Here is a 20,435-nt window from a genome sequence, read left to right as displayed (position 1 = left end):
GGACTTAACACCTGAGGTCATCAGTCCCCTAGAACTTAGAACTACTTAAACCTAACTAACCTAAGGACATCACACACATCCATGCTCGAGGCAGGATTCGAACCTGCGACCGTAGCGGTCGCGCGGTTCCAGACTGAAGCGCCTAGAACCGCTCGGCCACACGGGCCGGCACAGTACGAGGTGCATTCAAGTTCTAAGGCCTCCGATTTTTTTTCTAATTAACTACTCACCCGAAATCGACGAAACTGGCGTTACTTCTCGACGTAATCGCCTTGCAGACGTACACATTTTTCACAACGCTGACGCCATGATTCCATGGCAGCGGCGAAGGCTTCTTTAGGAGTTTTTTGACCACTGGAAAATCGCTGAGGCAATAGCAGCACGGCTGGTGAATGTGCGGCCACGGAGAATGTCTTTCATTGTTGGAAAAAGCCAAAAGTCACTAGGAGCCAGGTCAGGTGAGTAGGGAGCATGAGGAATCACTTCAAAGTTGTTATCACGAAGAAACTGTCGCGTAACGTTAGCTCGATGTGCGGGTGCGGTGCCTTGGTGAAACAGCACACGCGCAGCCCTTCCCGGACGTTTTTGTTGCAGTGCAGGAAGGAATTTGTTCTTCAAAACATTTTAGTAGGATGCACTTGTTACCGTAGTGCCCTTTGGAACGCAATGGGTAAGGATTACGCCCTCGCTGTCCCAGAACATGGACACCATCATTTTTTCAGCACTGGCGGTTATCCGAAATTTTTTTGGTGGCGGTGAATCTGTGTGCTTCCATTGAGCTGACTGGTGCTCTGTTTCTGGATTGAAAAATGGCGTCCACGTCTCATCCATTGTCACAACCGACGAAAAGAAAGTCCCATTCATGCTGTCGTTGCACGTCAACATTGCTTGGCAACATGCCACACGGGCAGCCATGTGGTCGTCCGTCAGCATTCGTGGCACCCACCTTGATGACACTTTTCGCATTTTCAGGTCGTCATGCAGGATTGTGTGCACAGAACCCACAGAAATGCCAACTCTGGAGGCGATCTGTTCTACAGTCATTCGGTGATCCCCCAAAACAATTCTCCCCACTTTCTCAATCATGTCGTCAGACCGGCTTGTGCGAGCCCGAGGTTGTTTCGGTTTGTTGTCACACGATGTTCTGTTCATTAAACTGTCGCACCCACGAACGCACTTTCGACACATCCATCAAAACATGTCTCCTTCAACTGTCGATGAATTTCAATTGGTTTCACACCACGCAAATTCAGAAAACGAATGATTGAACACTGTTCAAGTTAGGAAAACGTCGCCATTTTAAGTATTCAAAACAGTTCTCATTCTCGCCGTTGGCGGTAAAATTCCATCTGCCGTACGGTGCTGTCATCTCTGGGACGTATTGACAATGAACGCGGCCTCATTTTAAAACAATGCGCATGTTTCTATCTCTTTCCAGTCCGGAGATAAAAAATTGGAGGCTCTAGAACTTGAATGCACCTCGTATCTCAGACGTAGGGAAGCAGGATGGTACAGCCGACAGATAATGATGTGCGTGGCCAGGTCGTTAGCAGACTGGCGGTCAACCGTAGTCACATGTGAATGGAAGAGGAGTTGAATGGATCCAATTCCGGCAGTTCTCGGCCTGACTGTGAGCGAAATTCTAGAAACTTATCATTTTGCGGCTGTGTGGAAGGAAAAGATGACCACCAGCTGCAACCTTGTGCCAGGGTTGACATCGCGCCTTAACTGCCCTGAAAACTTCCACAAAAGAAAAAAGGAAGAGTTGGATGTCGCTGTTGGACGCGAGAACCCGAGCCTTAGGTCCAGCCGCCTACGTGGACAGAGTTTTCTTTCCCTGCGAAGTTGTTTCTTAAGTGTATGTGTCAGGCGTAGATGACTGCCATGAATCTATGCATAGTGTGATTGTCATCATCAGAGAATGGCCAGAGTAAAACACGTAGCCTGTTCTCCCCAAATTACAGCAAGGGGTCGCCGAGGTTTATGTCTATCCTACACCGTAACATAACCTAATAAAATTATTATTTACATGTTCGATAGATAATTTGAACCACTGTTCTATCGAAACGATGTTGAACGAGTCAGTTTCGAGGCTAGGTAGACTGAAATGACAAGTCATGGAAAAGCGAAATACAGATGGCGGCAGTATCGTGTTCACAAGACATTAAAGGGTAGTACATTGGGGGAGCTGTCATTTGTACTCACGTGATTCATGTGAAATCGTGTGCGACGTAATTATGGCCGCAAGATGGGAATTAACAGACTTGAACGAGTAAAGATAACTGGAACTAGACGAACAGCATATTTCATCCCGAAATCGTTAGGGAATTCAGTATTCTGAGAGGCACAGAACAATAGCATGCCGAGAATACCAAATTTAATGCACAACCTCTCACCATGGACAACGCAGTGGCCGACAGACTTCACTTAATGAACGAATGCAGCAGCGTTTGCTTAAGAGTTGTCAGTGTTAACAGACAATCAGCACTGCGCGAAATAACCGCGGGAATCCATGTGGGACGTACGACGAACGTTTCCGTTTGGACAGCACGGCGAAATTTAGAGCTAATGGGTTATGGCACCGGGACGACCGACGCGAGTGTCTTTGCCTTCAACACGACATCACCTGCAGCACCTCTCGTGGGCTCGTGGCCATATCGGTTGGATCCTAGACGACTGGAAAACAGTGGCCTGGTTACATGCGTTCCGAATTCAATTGATAAGAGCTGATGGATGGGTTCGAGCGTGGTGCAAATCCCACGAAGCCATGGATCCTAGCTGTCAACAAGGCAGTGTGCAAGATGCTCGTGTCTCCATATTGGTGTGGGTCATCTGGTCCAACGGAACCGATCGTTAACTGGAAATGGTAATGTTCGGCTACGCGGAGACCATTTGCAGCCATTCATGGACTTTGTGTTCCCAAACAACGATGGAATTTTCTTGTATGACAATGCACCATGTCATCAGGCCACTATTGTTCGCGACTGGTTTGAAAAACAGCCTAGACAGTTCGAGCGAATGATTTTGGCCACCCAGGTCGCCTGACATGAACGTTGAATACACTCCTGGAAATGGAAAAAAGAACACATTGACACCGGTGTGTTAGACCCACCATACTTGCTGCGGACACTGCGAGAGGGCTGTACAAGCAATGATCACACGCACGGCACAGCGGACACACCAGGAACCGCGGTGTTGGCCGTCGAATGGCGCTAGCTGCGCAGCATTTGTGCACCGCCGCCGTCGGTGTCAGCCAGTTTGCCGTGGCGTACGGAGCTCCATCGCAGTCTTTAACACTGGTAGCATGCCGCGACAGCGTGGACGTGAACCGTATGTGCAGTTGACGGACTTTGAGCGAGGGCGTATAGTGGGCATGCGGGAGGCCGGGTGGACGTACCGCCGAATTGCTCAACACGTGGGGCGTGAGGTCTCCACAATACATCGATGTTGTCGCCAGTGGTCGGCGGAAGGTGCACGTGCCCGTCGACCTGGGACCGGACCGCAGCGACGCACGGATGCACGCCAAGACCGTAGGATCCTACGCAGTGCCGTAGGGGACCGCACCGCCACTTCCCAGCAAATTAGGGATACTGTTGCTCCTGGGGTATCGGCGAGGACCATTCGCAACCGTCTCCATGAAGCTGGGCTACGGTCCCGCACACCGTTAGGCCGTCTTCCGCTCACGCCCCAACATCGTGCAGCCCGCCTCCAGTGGTGTCGCGACAGGCGTGAATGGAGGGACGAATGGAGACGTGTCGCCTTCAGCGATGAGAGTCGCTTCTGCCTTGGTGCCAATGATGGTCGTATGCGTGTTTGGCGCCGTGCAGGTGAGCGCCACAATCAGGACTGCATACGACCGAGGCACACAGGGCCAACACCCGGCATCATGGTGTGGGGAGCGATCTCCTACACTGGCCGTACACCACTGGTGATCGTCGAGGGGACACTGAATAGTGCACGGTACATCCAAACCGTCATCGAACCCATCGTTCTACCATTCCTAGACCGGCAAGGGAACTTGCTGTTCCAACAGGTCAATGCACGTCCGCATGTATCCCGTGCCACCCAACGTGCTCTAGAAGGTGTAAGTCAACTACCCTGGCCAGCAAGATCTCCGGATCTGTCCCCCATTGAGCATGTTTGGGACTGGATGAAGCGTCGTCTCACGCGGTCGGCACGTCCAGCACGAACGCTGGTCCAACTGAAGCGCCAGGTGGAAATGGCATGGCAAGCCGTTCCACAGGACTACATCCAGCATCTCTACGATCGTCTCCATGGGAGAATAGCAGCCTGCATTGCTGCGAAAGGTGGATATACACTGTACTAGTGCCGACATTGTGCATGCTCTGTTGCCTGTGTCTATGTGCCTGTGGTTCTGTCAGTGTGATCATGTGATGTATCTGACCCCAGGAATGTGTCAATAAAGTTTCCCCTTCCTGGGACAATGAATTCACGGTGTTCTTATTTCAATTTCCAGGAGTGTATTTATGGGACATAATCGTGAGGTGAGTTGGTGCACAAAATCTTGCACCAGCAACGCTTTCGCAATGAGGAACGGCTATAGCATGGCTCAATATTTCTGCAGGGGACTTCCAACGACTTGTTGAGTGAATGCCAGGTCGAGTTGCTGCACTGTGCTGGGCAAGAGGAGGTCCGCCACGATGCTGGAAGGCATGCCATGACTTTTGCCACCTCATTGTATACACGATTGGTGTTAACACACCATTATTTGTCCTACTCATGCAACTATACTTTCTTTTTCAGAAATTTTCGTTGCTGTATTTTGAACTCTTTTCTGAGCCAATGACGGCTTTATTAATGGGTGGCAAAGGTAATTTTTTCCTCTAGTGTTGCAGTTATGGATACCACTATTTTGTCAAATTGTGATGAATTATTTATGATCAATTTCGGTAGCGAATGTATATATTGTGTCTAGCTCCTTCACGAAGTAGTACCTACATGACATCTGTCGATGATTACTGTTTGCTTTTGTGCTACAAATACTTTCCTTCTAATTGATGAGTTAGCCCAGAAAATTATTCCATAAGAAAATGCGTGTGAAATCTTATGGGACTTAACTGCTCAGGTCATGAGTCCCTAAGCTTACACACTACTTAACCTAAATTATCCTAAGGTCAAACACACACACCCATCCCCGAGGGAGGACTCGACCCTCTACCGGGATCTTCCACAAGACATTATTGAGTTGGAACGTACAAAATATATCAGCGGTTTGATTCTTTTGTTTCAAAAATTAGCAGCTGTATGAAGAGCAGTGGTAACTGAACTGAACTGTTTCAGAAGTTCGGTAATATGGTTCTTGCACTTCAAGTTTCCGTCAATATGCACACCCGAAAATAGGGAGCATTCTACGCTGTTTACTGGCTCCTGCTCATGTGCTATATCAATTGTCGGCAGGCCTCTATATCTTGTACAGAAGTAAATACGATGTGTTTTTTTCGAAATGTAGGGAAAATCCACTTTGTGAGAACCACTGTCCAATTCTCTGGAAAATACACTACTGGCCATTAAAATTGCTACACCACGAAGATGACGTGCTACAGACGCGAAATTTAACCGACAGGAAGAAGATGCTGTGATATGCAAATGATTAGCTTTTCAGAGCATTCACACAAGGTTGACGCCAGTGGTGACACCTACAACGCGCTGACATGAGGAAAGTTTCCAACTGATTTCTCATACACAAACAGCAGTTGACCGGCGTTGCCTAGTGAAAAGTTGTTGTGATGCCTCGCGTAAGGAGGAGAAATGCGTACCATCACGTTTCCGACTTTGATAAAGGTCGGATTGTAGCCTATCGCGATTGCGGTTTATCGTATCGCGACATTGCCGCGCGCGTTGGTCGAGATCCAATGACTGTTAGCAGAATATGGAACCGGTGGGTTCAGGAGGGTAATACGGAACGCCGTGCTGGATCCCAACGGCCTCGTATCACTAGCAGTCGAGATGACAGGCATCTTATCCGCATGGCTGTAACGGATCGTGCAGCCACGTCTCGATACCCGAGTCAGCAGATGGGGACGTTTGCAAGACAACAACCATCTGCACGAACAGTTCGACGACGTTTCCAGCAGCATGGACTATCAGCTCGGAGACCATGGCTGCGGTTACCATTGACGCTGCATCACAGACAGGAGCCCCTGCGATGGTGTACTCAACGACGAACCTGCGTGCACGAATGGCAAAACATCATTTTTTCGGATGAATCCAGGTTCTGTGTACAGCATCATGATGGTCGCATCCGTGTTTGCCGACGTCGCGGTGAACGCACATTGGAAGCGTGTATTCGTCAGCGCCATACTGGCATATCACCTGACGTGATGGTATGGGGTGCCATTGGTTACACTTCTCGGTCACCTCTTCTTCGCATTGGCGGCACTTTGAACAGTGGACGCTACATTTCAGATGTGTTACGACCCGTGGCTCAACCATTCATTTGATCCCTTCGAAACCCTACATTTCAGCAGTTTAATGCACGACCGCATGTTGCAGGTCCTGTACGGGACTTTCTGGATACAGAAAATGTTCAAGTGCTGCCCTGGCCATCACATTCTCCAGATCTCTCACCAATTGGAAACGTCTGGTCAATGGTTGCCGAGCAACTGGCTCGTCACAATACGCCAGTCACTACTCTTGATGAACTGTGGTATCGTGTTGAAGCTGCGTGGGCAGCTGTACCTGTACATGCCATCCAAGCTCTGTTTGACTCAATGCGCAGGCGTATCAAGGCCGTTATTACGGCCAGAGGTGGTTGTTCTGGGTACCGATTTCTCAGGATCTATGCACCCAAATTGCGTGAAAATGTAATCACATGTCAGTTTTAGTAAAATATATTTGTCCAATGAATAGCCGTTTAACATATGCATTTATTCTTGGAATAGCGATTTTAAGGGCCAGTAGTGTACCTTCATCGATATAGATACTGCGCGAGCCACAGTATGGCGCGTGGCGGATGGTAGCTCGTGTCGCTACTAGGTATTTCATTTACTGTTCCACTCCCAAGTAGAGCGAGGGAAAAACAGCTGTGTACATGTCTCCATACGAGACCTAATCTCTATAATCTCATGTACGTGGTTTTGACGCGAAATGTGTGTTGGCTGCAGTAGAATCGTTCTGCAGTCAGTTTAAAACGCTGCTTCTCTAAATTTTCTCAAGAGTGCTCCTAGAAGGGAACATCGCCTTCCCTTCAGTGATTCGTATTTGAGTTCGCAAAGAACTCAATAATACTTGCGTACTGTTCGAGACTACCGGTAACAAATCTAGCAGCCTGTCTTTCTTTAAGGGGACCACACCTTGCCTATCTAACCCGTGTTAATTTAGGCAAGTATTTGACCCATTTCTGAAAAAAACTATTTGATGCAGGACCTTAATATTTGTACTGTATGTTACATGATGCTAATAGAGTCAACTGTACAAAAATCTTCTTTATCCATTTTATACACTCCTGGAAATTGAAATAAGAACACCGTGAATTCATTGTCCCAGGAAGGGGAAACTTTATTGACACATTCCTGGGGTCAGATACATCACATGATCACACTGACAGAACCACAGGCACATAGACACAGGCAACAGAGCATGCACAATGTCGGCACTAGTACAGTGTATATCCACCTTTCGCAGCAATGCAGGCTGCTATTCTCCCATGGAGACGATCGTAGAGATGCTGGATGTAGTCCTGTGGAACGGCTTGCCATGCCATTTCCACCTGGCGCCTCAGTTGGACCAGCGTTCGTGCTGGACGTGCAGACCACGTGAGACGACGCTTCATCCAGTCCCAAACATGCTCAATGGGGGACAGATCCGGAGATTTTGCTGGCCAGGGTAGTTGACGTACACCTTCTAGAGCACGTTGGGTGGCACGGGATACATGCGGACGTGCATTGACCTGTTGGAACAGCAAGTTCCCTTGCCGGTCTAGGAATGGTAGAACGATGGGTTCGATGACGGTTTGGATGTACCGTGCACTATTCAGTGTCCCCTCGACGATCACCAGTGGTGTACGGCCAGTGTAGGAGATCGCTCCCCACACCATGATGCCGGGTGTTGGCCCTGTGTGCCTCGGTCGTATGCATTCCTGATTGTGGCGCTCACCTGCACGGCGCAGTGTAGGAGATCGCTCCCCACACCATGATGCCGGGTGTTGGCCCTGTGTGCCTCGGTCGTATGCATTCCTGATTGTGGCGCTCACCTGCACGGCGCCAAACACGCATACGACCATCATTGGCACCAAGGCAGAAGCGACTCTCATCGCTGAAGACGACACGTCTCCATTCGTCCCTCCATTCACGCCTGTCGCGACACCACTGGAGGCGGGCTGCACGATGTTGGGGCGTGAGCGGAAGACGGCCTAACGGTGTGCGGGACCGTAGCCCAGCTTCATGGAGACGGTTGCGAATGGTCCTCGCCGATACCCCAGGAGCAACAGTGTCCCTAATTTGCTGGGAAGTGGCGGTGCGGTCCCCTACGGCACTGCGTAGGATCCTACGGTCTTGGCGTGCATCCGTGCGTCGCTGCGGTCCGGTCCCAGGTCGACGGGCACGTGCACCTTCCGCCGACCACTGGCGACAACATCGATGTACTGTGGAGACCTCACGCCCCACGTGTTGAGCAATTCAGCGGTACGTCCACCCGGCCTCCCGCATGCCCACTATACGCCCTCGCTCAAAGTCCGTCAACTGCACATACGGTTCACGTCCACGCTGTCGCGGCATGCTACCAGTGTTAAAGACTGCGATGGAGCTCCGTATGCCACGGCAAACTGGCTGACACTGACGGCGGCGGTGCACAAATGCTGCGCAGCTAGCGCCATTCGACGGCCAACACCGCGGTTCCTGGTGTGTCCGCTGTGCCGTGCGTGTGATCATTGCTTGTACAGCCCTCTCGCAGTGTCCGGAGCAAGTATGGTGGGTCTGACACACCGGTGTCAATGTGTTCTTTTTTCCATTTCCAGGAGTGTAGTTTTTAAGAAATACGTTTTTAAATTTATTAACAAAAAATATTAGGTTTTTCTGCAGAAAATATTTTTTGTGAACTTCCTAGTGGGGGAATATTAATGAATGTAGTACCAGATGTGGCGTTTTATGTTATGCGGAGTCTCTGAAAATTTCATTCATTTATCTATATTAGTTTCTGATATAATGGGGCATATCTACTGAAAATTTTAGTTTGCAGGAAACTGACTTTAAAGAAAAACTTTTGAAATTTGTTACTTATAGTTAATTAAAACTGTCCTGCTGCATATGATGCCCCTTCTTTATCCTCTAGTAGGTCTTCCAGCTTCTTTTTCGCCTTGCTGGATGTTTGTCTTGCTTTCTTGGCCATATAGATGCAGGCCTGTCTGCATCGGCTATCCTCATTTTATCATGCTGTTGCAGCCCAGTGATCATATTTTCTCCAGCATTAATTCCCAGCTTTTTGAGTACCCAACGCTTTCCAATATTACCACAATTTAATGTAATAACAGCATCATGAACTCCTGGTTTCATTGTATGCTTGCCTACAAATGAAGTTTTAGGAAGGCGGTTCCAAATTATGTTGTTGAAGCATTCATTTGGGTTCTGTGTCTGTCCATGCAGACATTTCCTTAGAAGGTCAGGATGAGCCAAGTCTCCGAAAATAGGTTTAATTGCTGTAATAACAGCATCAGGAAGAAAATGATGGTGATAAAAAGATTCTCCAGTTGCTTGAGCCCTATTGTATTTGCACCAAGAATTTTCTCCTGATGGACACAATCCATGACATGACTTATCATCAGTAGAGAACTTACGGAAGAATATCGCCCAAACATCTCTCTTCATTGCCTCCAGATTTTCGTTATTTCTCCTAATTGCCTGCCCATAGTATACCTGAAAGTTTTCTGTAACAACTACTCGCAATCACACTTCAACAAAGCTAACCGTGTGTTTGAAAGCGTGTTGTTTACAAACAGCAGAAACAAAAGAATACCGACCGTTGCATTTCAAGGATAGCCAACACAATCGGAAGAAAAAAAATCTCTACCGTGCAATGTAGGGTATATGAAGATCTAAATATATGCAGAAAAGTGGGTGACAAAAAATTGGGCGTGGCACATAAATACACGTGGTAATTAAATGCTCTTTAAATGCTCGAAAACAAATTTTTCTGCCAAATCCTTTTCAGAGTACTTAAATAAAACCTTAATATATCGAAATATGATGGAAACCGAAAATCGATTTTTTTCCACCTGAACCACGGTGTGATCCCCTTAATGCGACATAGTGCGGTCCCAAACAGTCGAATAATACTCAACAATAGGTCACACTACTGTCCTCTGTGCAGTCTCCTTTAGAGATGAACCACACTTACCTAAAACTCTGCCATTAAACAGTAGTCGATCATTCTCCTTCGCTACTACAGGTCTTACATGCTCATTCCATTTCATATTGCTTTGCAACGTTAAGGCCAGGTATTTAATCGACGTGACTACGTCAAGCAGGACACTACTAATATACTGTATTCGAACATTATGAGTTTGTTTCTCCTATCAGCTCTTCTATTGCTTCTTCACTAATGGGGTTTATTGCAACACTAGTATCCCTTTTAGAAAATACTAATTCTGCTTGTTGAATGTTAAGTGGAAAGTCATTCACATTTACAAGGAATAAGAGTGGACCTGAAATTGAATTGTATGGGATTTCTTGTGTGATTTCTACCCTTCTAAATCTCTTGAATTATTTAACATGATCTTGTGCATTCTGTTTGTTAAGTATGATCAAACCCCGCTGTCGCAAAGCCATCGGTGTCATAAAACTTGAGTTTTTCTGGTAGAGTAATTTGATCTACAGAATCAAACGCTTGGGAAAGATATCATTTAGGGCTTCTAATATTTGGTGAGTGAATGCTTTGCGAGTCGAGCAACCTTTCTGGCATACTAGGCGAATACTAGCAAGTGGTGAATTATGTCACAACATTGCCGTTTAGTTTAATTGATATAGTATCTTCTGCGCGAACTGGCTGTTCTGTTTCCCGTTTGACAATATCCCACATAGTTTTAATCTCATTCTCTGCATTATTTATTTCTGTCAAGACGTGCATACTTCTGCATTTTTTAAGGAGTTTTCTTAAAATTTTTGTAATGTGCAAATAATATCGGATCTTGACACTCTGGCGATTATATAAATTTCCCTCTTCTTCTTACGTGAGATTTTAGTTCCCTTTGTTATCTACAACTTACCTGTTTTTTGGTGGATCTTCTGCATAATTTTTTAAGAAACCAACTTTCAAATACTGGTGCAGATTTACTATGGAATAAATTGAATTTTACATTAGCATCCCGTTCTGCACTGTCCGGTCATGTTAATGTGATCACCTCTCAAAACCTGGAATAACCACCTTTTGAAGAAATAAATAATGCACAGAATAAGATTAAAACTGTATAGGATATTGTCAAATGGGAGACAGACCAACCAATGAGTGTACAAGATACCATAACAATTAAACTAAATGGCAATGTTGTAACTGATAATTCGCAAGTTGCAAGTACTTTGAACAATCACTTTCTAAATATAGTAGACAAAATAGGATTCAGCTGAAGAAGCAAGAGAATGCATCCAAAAAGTCATTCCGCAAAACTTTAAGCAACGAGAAGCAGCGCCAACATCCTTGACTGAAGTTAACAGAATTATAAAAATTCTAAACAACTAAAGCTCATACGGTGTTGATGCGAGACGTGCACCACGAAGAGAGTCAATGAGGCTCTGGACGGTAATGAGAGGGATGTGGAGCCATGCTGGCTCCAGTGCTGTGGCGAGCTGCGATAGGTTTCTCTGTTACGGCTCCATCGCGCGAACAGCGCTATAGAGGTGCTACTACAGATTCTCGACTGGGTTTAAGTCTAAGGAGTTTGGTTGCCAGGGGAGTATGGTAAACTCATCTTGGTGTTAGAATGAGACTTCCTGGCAGATTAAAACTGTGTGCCTGACCGAGACTCGAACTCGGGACCTTTGCCTTTCGAGGCCAACTGCACTACCATCTGAGCTACCCAAGCACGACTCACGCCCGGTACTCACAGCTTTACTTCTGCCAGTATCTCGTCTCCTACCTTCCAAACTTTACAGAAGCTCTCCTGCGGTCCTTGCAGAACTAGCACTCCTGGAAGAAAGGATATTACAGAGACATGGCTTAGCCACAGTCTGGGGGATGTTTCCAGAATGAAATTTTCACTCTGAAGCGGAGTGTGCGCTAATATGAGACTTTGGACGGGTTGTGAGTCGTGCTTGGGTAGGTCAGATGGGATAGCATTTGCCCGCGAAAGGCAAAGCTCCCGAGTTCGAGTCTCGGTCTGGCACACAGTTTTAATCTTCAAAATGTTCAAATGTGAGTGAAATATTATGGGACTTAAATGCTAAGGTCATCAGTCCCTAAGCTTACACACTACTTAACCTGAATTATCCTAAGGACAAACACACACACCCATGCCTGATGGAGGACTCGACCCTCTGCTGAGACCAACCACACAGTCCATGACTGCAGCACCTCAGACCGCTGGGCTAATCCCGTGCGGCAGTTTTAATCTGCCACGAAGTTTCATCCTGGTGCCCTTTCAACCACACACATACGCTGCGAGCTGTGTGACATGTTGCATTGCTCTGCTAGTAGATGGCATTGAAAGGTCTCTGTTGGATTCCTTTCATGTTAATTTTTTAAAACTGTTGTCATTTACGGGATACATTCCACTTCCAAATTTACTGTGGTGTTTATGACTATCTTGGAGGAGATTGAGCAGTGGAACGTGTTACTTTTACACATAATCAAGAACGATCTGTCACACTACTACACTTTAAAACACAGTTTACATGTAATTCATGTCACACAGTCTCATACGGAACCTACATCCGCTTTCTTTTGTATACTGTATATGATGAGATACTGTCATCCCCCTTCCCTTCTGTGTGAGAGGATGCATGAGCAAATGTATTTCTAGTTGCATGCTTGAGGGTAGCAGACAAGCCTGTCTGCTAGAGAACAGTAGGACGAACGTCGGAACAGGTTACTACGCTTTCTAAAAGCAAAGATGTTTCTATTCTTAGTATGGTCATGTCCGTCCCTTGTCATGTTGGTATAGGAAGCTGCCTCTCTGGTCACTTCCGTTTGTATCTGTGAAGCACCCTTGGTAGGGACCCATGGCAGTCGGTCTGCGGCGAACGTCTGAAGTGGTAAGATCTCCGGCTAAACGCGCCTCTGCTAAGTCTGTAGGACAATGGATTTCTTAAGTTCAGCCTAACTGAAAATTTAATCACCTTTATTTCAGGTTTGGATCTAAAATATCTTATGTTATCTTAAATGGCAATGCAGTGTAATTCGAGTGTGAAGTTCAGAATATCTTCCGCTAGTTGCTTTGTCACTACTTTGTGAGCAAAGTGGAACCATGTGTTGATATTCCGTAGCTCTAACTAAGATCATCAATCTTAGATGTGAAAGTGCGTGAGATTATAATGTCTTGTCTAGACAATATTTTTCAATATAGCAACTTTTCTTTATGTTCAACCCTCGTGGGGTGTTCTTTTGTAAGACCACTACCACGTGCTTATACAATTGTTTGACCCATCAGGTTAATAGTAAGACGATAGTAACCAGTTCCAGGTTTTTCTTTTGTAAATTGCGTTTCGATGTAATTTATTTTAATTATCGAAATTATTGTGTAGTTACACGCTTTGTGTAAACCAAGTTGACCACGTGAAGCATGTGGTGTAATCATCAAAGTAGCCCTCAGCTATTCTTTTCGGGAAGATTTCACAGAGAGTTAGTATGAATTTAGTATACCAGTGTGTGGTAATTTCATGACGGACAGGATTGCGCTACGAACGTAACTTCTTTGGGTGAAAATTGAATCGGTTGGTTGTGGTTAATTTCCTCTTGCATATGTTTCAACGTTTTTCGTGTGTTATTTTATGGATGCAGTGTTTTATGCAGTCTCCCAATCTTGGCTCCATATTTGATGTGTTCCGTTAGATTACAAACTCAAATTTTCACAATCCTAAATAAGGCACCAGTTTAGTTATGAATCAAGTTTGATATGCTGAAATTTTAACGGAACAATGATCAATGTTAAAACAAATGTCTAAATATAAACTGATTTATTTATTTTTATTTAAATTCTGTTTTTATATATGTATCACCGGTTGTCGTAAGATGAGTATTAAAAGATTGTAATTAATGTCAGTCTGGTTGGGAATTTTGTAAGCTAGACTGGATACCTGATAAAACAGTTGCTCAGTAATGCAAGGTTAACTTCCCCAGATAGATCACAGCTTTTAACCCGCTTTTATTATCTTGAATATCAGCACCGCTCTCAGAACAAATTGAGGCATCAACATTACAACGTCACAGAAAGAGAAAACAAACTGTATGTGGGGGTGGACATGGGCCCCAAAGATAGAGGCATACTTGAAATGAGCACTGTGCCTTTCGAATGTTTCACGTCTCACACGCCAACGGCCATCTGTCGGACGGAGCACAAAAGGTGATCCACCTGAAGCGAACACCTGTCGTGGACGCTCAGTTGCTGTACTGGCGTGAAAGTTCTCGCCATCGTTGCCGACGAACAGCAGTCAGCGTGGGTGCACGAACCAGGCGCCTGCTGTGGGAGTCCACAAAGGACAGCGGTCGCTGACAGGTCGTTGAGGAGACACTTCTGGTAGCCCCTTGGTTCGTCTGGGCGATCAGTTGCTCAACAGTTGCACGTCCATTCACACGTATACATCTCCACAGCGTCGTTCACCCTTGTCATCTACGGCCCCTGGCGCATGACAATTTTCTTGGAGCCGGTTCTGCATAACGCCATCTTGCTATGCAGAGTATACTTTAGTCACGGAAGCATGTGAACACATCACGAACTTAGCCGCTTCGGAAACACTTCCACCCTTGGCCCAAAAGCCAGTGATAATGCCCTCTTGGATGTCAGACAAAAGACAAATCGCTCCGTTTGCTTATTACTGCAATGAGTGCACTATTTTCCGCGTCCTCCCGACACTCTATACATACCCATACGCCCCCCCCCCCTCCCGCCCCGGCAATCGAACTGCTACTGCTGCCATCTGCCGTTTGTGAGCGGCTTTTGCACGTTCGCACCGAACGTAGGCGGTGATCACATTAACGTGATAGACAGTATACATATATATATATATATATATATATATATATATATATATATATACTGTATATACAGGGTGTTACAAAAAGGTACGGCCAAACTGTCAGGAAACATTCCTCACACACAAATAAAGAAAAGATGTTATGTGGACAGGTGTCCGGAAACGCTTAATTTCGATCTTAGAGCTCATTTTAGTTTCGTCAGTATGTAGTGTGCTTCATCGATTCACCGCCAGTTCGCCCAATTGAAGGAAGCTAATGTTGAACTGTGCAATCACGTCATCATCGCAGATTTTCTGTGAACGTTTGGGCAGGTATTGTTGGTGATGTCTTGATTGGGCCCCATGTTCTTCCACCTACGCTCAATGGAGCACGTTATCATGATTTCATGCGGGATACTCTACCTGTGCTGCTAGAACATTTGCCTTTACAAGTACGACAGAACATGTGGTTCATGCGCGATGTAGCTCCTGCACATTTCAGTCGAAGTGTTCGTACGCTTCTCAACAACAGATTCGGTGACCGACGGATTGGTAGAGGCGGACCAATTCCGTCGCCTCCCCGCACTCCTGACCTCAACCCTCTTGACTTTGATTTATGGGGGTATTTGAAAGCTCTTGTCTACGCAATCCCGCTACCAAATGTAGAGACTATTCGTGCTCGTATTGTGGACGGCTGTGATACAATACGCCATTCTCCAGGGCTGCATCAGCGCATCAGGGATTCCATGCGACGGAGGGTGGATGCATGTATCCTCGTTAACGTAGGACATTTTGAACATTTCCTGTAACAAAGTGTTTGAAGTCACGCTGGTACGTTCTGTTGCTGTGTGTTTCCATTCCATGATTAATGTGATTTGAAGAGAAGTAATAAAATGAGCTCTGACATGGAAAGTAAGCGTTTCCGGACACATGTCCACATAACATATTTTCTTTCTTTGTGTGTGAGGAATGTTTCCTGAATCTTTGGCCGTACATTTTTGTAACACGCTGTATATATATACTGCCGTACATTCTACACTCTATGCTATATAGATGACGAGGTGAAGGTACAAGCAGCTACAGACAGTGACTTTGAGGAGACAGGTCATTCCGTCTTCACCAGCAGACCTTACGGAGGAGGACATGCTTGAACTCTGAAATGCTTTCCGTGCTGTCCTATGGAACTGGTAGGTGAGCCAGACCTGCAAGAATTTCCACTCTGATATTCCACCTAACCTTGATGCTGCATCCACGAGGCTTCCACTGTACAAGCTGCGGCCTTGGTTCAAATTCCCGTGCGAGCGTCCACGCTTGGGCTTGCACGATTTCCCTAAATAGCTCGAAGCGACTCCTAGTATGGTTCCTCTGAATATTACATCTGCATCTACATCTACATACATACTCCACAATCCACCATACGGTGCATGGTGGAGGGTACCTCGTACCACAACTAGCATCTTCTCTCCCTGTTCCACTCTCTAACAGAACGAGGTAAAAATGACTGCCTATATGCCTCTGTACGAGCCCTAATCTCTCTTTTCTTATCTTTGTGGTCTTTCCGCGTAATGTAAGTTGGCGGCAGTAAAATTGTACTGCAGTCAGCCTCAAACGCTGGTTCTCTAAATTTCCTCAGTAGCGATTCACGAAAAGAACGCCTCCTTTCCTCTAGAGACTCCCACCCGAGTTCCTGAAGCATTTCCGTAACACGCGCAAGATGCTCAAACCTACCAGTAACAAATCTAGCGGCCGAGCGGTTCTAGGCGCTACAGTCGGGAACCGCGCGACCGCAACGGTCGCAGGTTCGAATCCTGCCTCGGGTATGGATGTGTGTGATGTCCTTAGGTTACTTAGGTTTAAGTAGCTCTAAGTTGTAGGGAACTGATGACCTCAGCAGTTAAGTCCCATAGTGCTCAGAGCCGTTTGAACCATTTTTGAACAAATCTAGCAGCTCGCCTCTGAATTGCTTCTATGTCTTCCCTAAATCCGACCTGATAGGTATCCCAAACGCTCGAGCAGTACTCAAGAATAGGTCGTATTAGTGTTTATAAGCGGTCGCCTTTACGGATGAACCATGTGGTGTCACCGCCAGACACCACACTTGCTAGGTGGTAGCTTTAAATCGGCCGCGGTCCATTAGTACATGTCGGACCCGCGTGTCGCCACTGTCAGTAATTGCAGACCTAGCGCCACCACATGGCAGGTCTAGAGAGACGGACTAGCACTCGCCCCAGTTGTACGACGACTTTGCTAGCGACTACACTGACGAAGCCTTTCTCTCATTTGCCGAGAGACAGTTAGAATAGCCTTCAGCTAAGTCCATGGCTACGACCTAGCAAGGCGCCATTAACCATATCTGGAGAGAGTCTCACTTGTATAATTAAGAATACTGTATACAAATGATGGATTAAAAGTTAAGTATCACATCAGCTACGTACTTTTCTTTATAACATTAATTACGTATCCTGTTCCAGACTTCACGCCAGTCGGCGTGAGTTGACGCGTGCCCTTTCGGTAACCTCACCTGGTGTCTAGACTGTCTTGTCTAGACACAACAAACCACATCTTCCCAATATTCTACCAATGAACCGAAGACGACTATCCGCCTTCCCCACAACTGCCATTACATGCTTCTCCCAGTTCATATCGCTCTGCAACGTTACGCCCAAATATTTAATCGACGTGACTGTGTCAAGCGCTACATTACTAATGGAGTATTCAAACATTATGGGATTCTTTTTTCTATTCATCTGCATTAATTTACATTTATCTATATTTAGAGTTAGCTGCCATTCTTTACACCAATCACAAATCCTGTCCGAGTGATCTTGTATCCTCATACAGTCAACGACACCTTCCCGTACACCACAGCATCATCAGCAAACAGCTGCACATTGCTATCTACCCTATCCAAAAGGTCATTTATGTAGATAGAAAACAACAGCGGACCTACCACACTTGCCTGGGGCACTCCAGATGATACCCTCACCTCCGATGAACACTCACCATCGAGGACAACGTACTGGGTTCTATTACTTAAGAAGTTTTCGAGCCACTCACACACTTGGGAACCAATCCCATATGCTCGTACCTTAGTTACGAGTTGCAGTGGGGCACCGAGTCAAACGCTTTCCGGAAGTCAAGGAATATGGCATCCGTCTGATACCCTTCATCCATGGTTCGCAAGATATCATGTGAAAAAAGGGCGAGTTGCGTATAGCAGGAGCGATGCTTTCTAAAGCCGTGCTGATGCATGGACAGCAACTTCTCCGTCTCAAGGAAATTCATTATATTTGAACTGAGAATATGTTTGAGAATCCTGCAAGAAACCGATGTTAAGGATATTGGTCTGTAATTCTGAGGATCCGTCCTTGTACCCCTCTTGTATACAGGCGTCATCTGCGCTTTTTTCCAGTCGCTCGGGACTTCACGTTGGGCAAGAGATTCGCGATAAATGCAAGCTAAGTAAGGAGCCAATGCAGTAGAGTACTCTCTGTAAAACCGAATTGGAATCCCATCAGGACCTGGCGATTTATTAATAACTCATTCAGCTGCTTCACAACCCCAGGGATGTCTATCACTATGTCCTCCATACGGGAATCTGTACGAGACTCAAACGGCGGTATGTTTGTACGATCCTCCTGCGTGAAAGATTTCTCAAATGCTAAATTTAAAATTTCGTCTTTCGTTTTGCTGTCTTCCGTTGCCAGGCCAAACTGATCAGTGAGTGACTGGATGGTAGCCTTCGACCCGCTTACCGACTTTACGTAAGACCGAATTTCCTTGGGTTTTAAGCAAGATCTTTTGCTAAGGTATGACGGTGGTAGTGGTTGAATGCTTCGCGCATTGCTATTTTTACAGCAGCACGAATCTCTACTAACTTTTGCCTGTCCTTATCCTCCCGACCTTTCTTGTACTGCAAGTGCAACTTTTTGGTTCCTGAGCATTCTTCGAATTGCGCTGTTAAACCACGGTGGGTTTTTTGTGTCCGTAACCCACTTTTTCGGCACATACCTGTCCAATGCGTGATTTACAATGTGTTTAAAATTTGCCCGTAATTCTTTCACGTCCATCGTACCAGAAGTAAATGAAGTCGATTCATTTACTAAGTGGGTTGCTAACAACTGCTTATGTGCTCTTTCTAGTAAGAATACTTTCCTAGCCTTCTTGACCGACTTTTTAACTTCCGTAACCATAGTCGTAAAGACAACATCATGATCACTAATTAGATTAAATTAGATATACTTTTCGTTCCAATCGATACATAGAAGACCCTCAGGGACGTGGAACAAATGAAATTGCCCTTGTGGGTGTGGAATCGGTAAACAAATAACTGAGCATATTTACCTTTAAAACAATATAAAATTTGTCACCAAATACTAAATGTTCCGGACACTTAGGTGCATATAATTCTCAGGCTATTGTAGCCACGCATCATCAAATAAAAAAAAATATTTTACAGCAGTTATTTACAATGATCGCATTACTACCAAAATTTGTACAGAAGTCAAACTGTACACAATATTCACATTATATGATATTATTGATAACATACACACATCAATCGGTTCTGCTAAGAAACTCATCAGTGGAGTGGAAGGAGTTAGCCAGCAGTAAATCTTTTACACTCTTCTGAAACTGAACTTTATCATTAGTTAAACTTTTCATGGATTCTGGCATGTTATTGAAAATGTGTATTGCTGAACAGTGGACACCTTTCTGAACCAAATCTTTGTGAAAGTTATTCTTCTCTCTAGTACTGGTTCTATGAACTGAGCTGTTGTTTTGAAAAAAAAAGGATATATTTTACGCAAAATTTTCATTAAGGATGCAACAATCAGTATCCCCAGTTCCCTAAACAGCTCTCAGCAGGACTTTCTTGAGTTCACACCACAAATAATTCGTATTGCATGTTTTTAGGCTCTGAAAAGTTTAGCTTGGCTTGATAATTTACCCCAGTAAAAAAATCTCATATTGTGGAATGAAAGTAAGCATAGTGCGCTAGTTTTGTTTATTTTTGTATCAATTATATCTGACAATATTGGCACAGCAGAGATTTGTTTAAGCACTTCATTTCTGTGGTATGCTTTTCCTAGTTAAATTTATTGTCAATCTGTAATCCAAGAATTAAACCCTGTCAACTTCTATCTGCTTGTCATCATATTTTAGGCATATACTACCAGCAAATCTTTTACAAGGTCTTAATGCATATAGTATGGTTTTTCATGGTTTGGTGGCAGAGAATTGGTTAGGAACCGTTTATTAATGCCCATGAAAATTCGTTAGCCGATCTTTCTAAGGCTGTACGTGATTTATTATTTA

This window comes from Schistocerca cancellata, chromosome 9, assembly GCF_023864275.1.
Source record: "Schistocerca cancellata isolate TAMUIC-IGC-003103 chromosome 9, iqSchCanc2.1, whole genome shotgun sequence".
NCBI classification, from domain to species: Eukaryota; Metazoa; Arthropoda; class Insecta; order Orthoptera; family Acrididae; genus Schistocerca; species Schistocerca cancellata.
The sequence above is the reverse complement of the archived record's forward strand: the minus strand, read 5'-3'. Positions refer to the sequence as shown.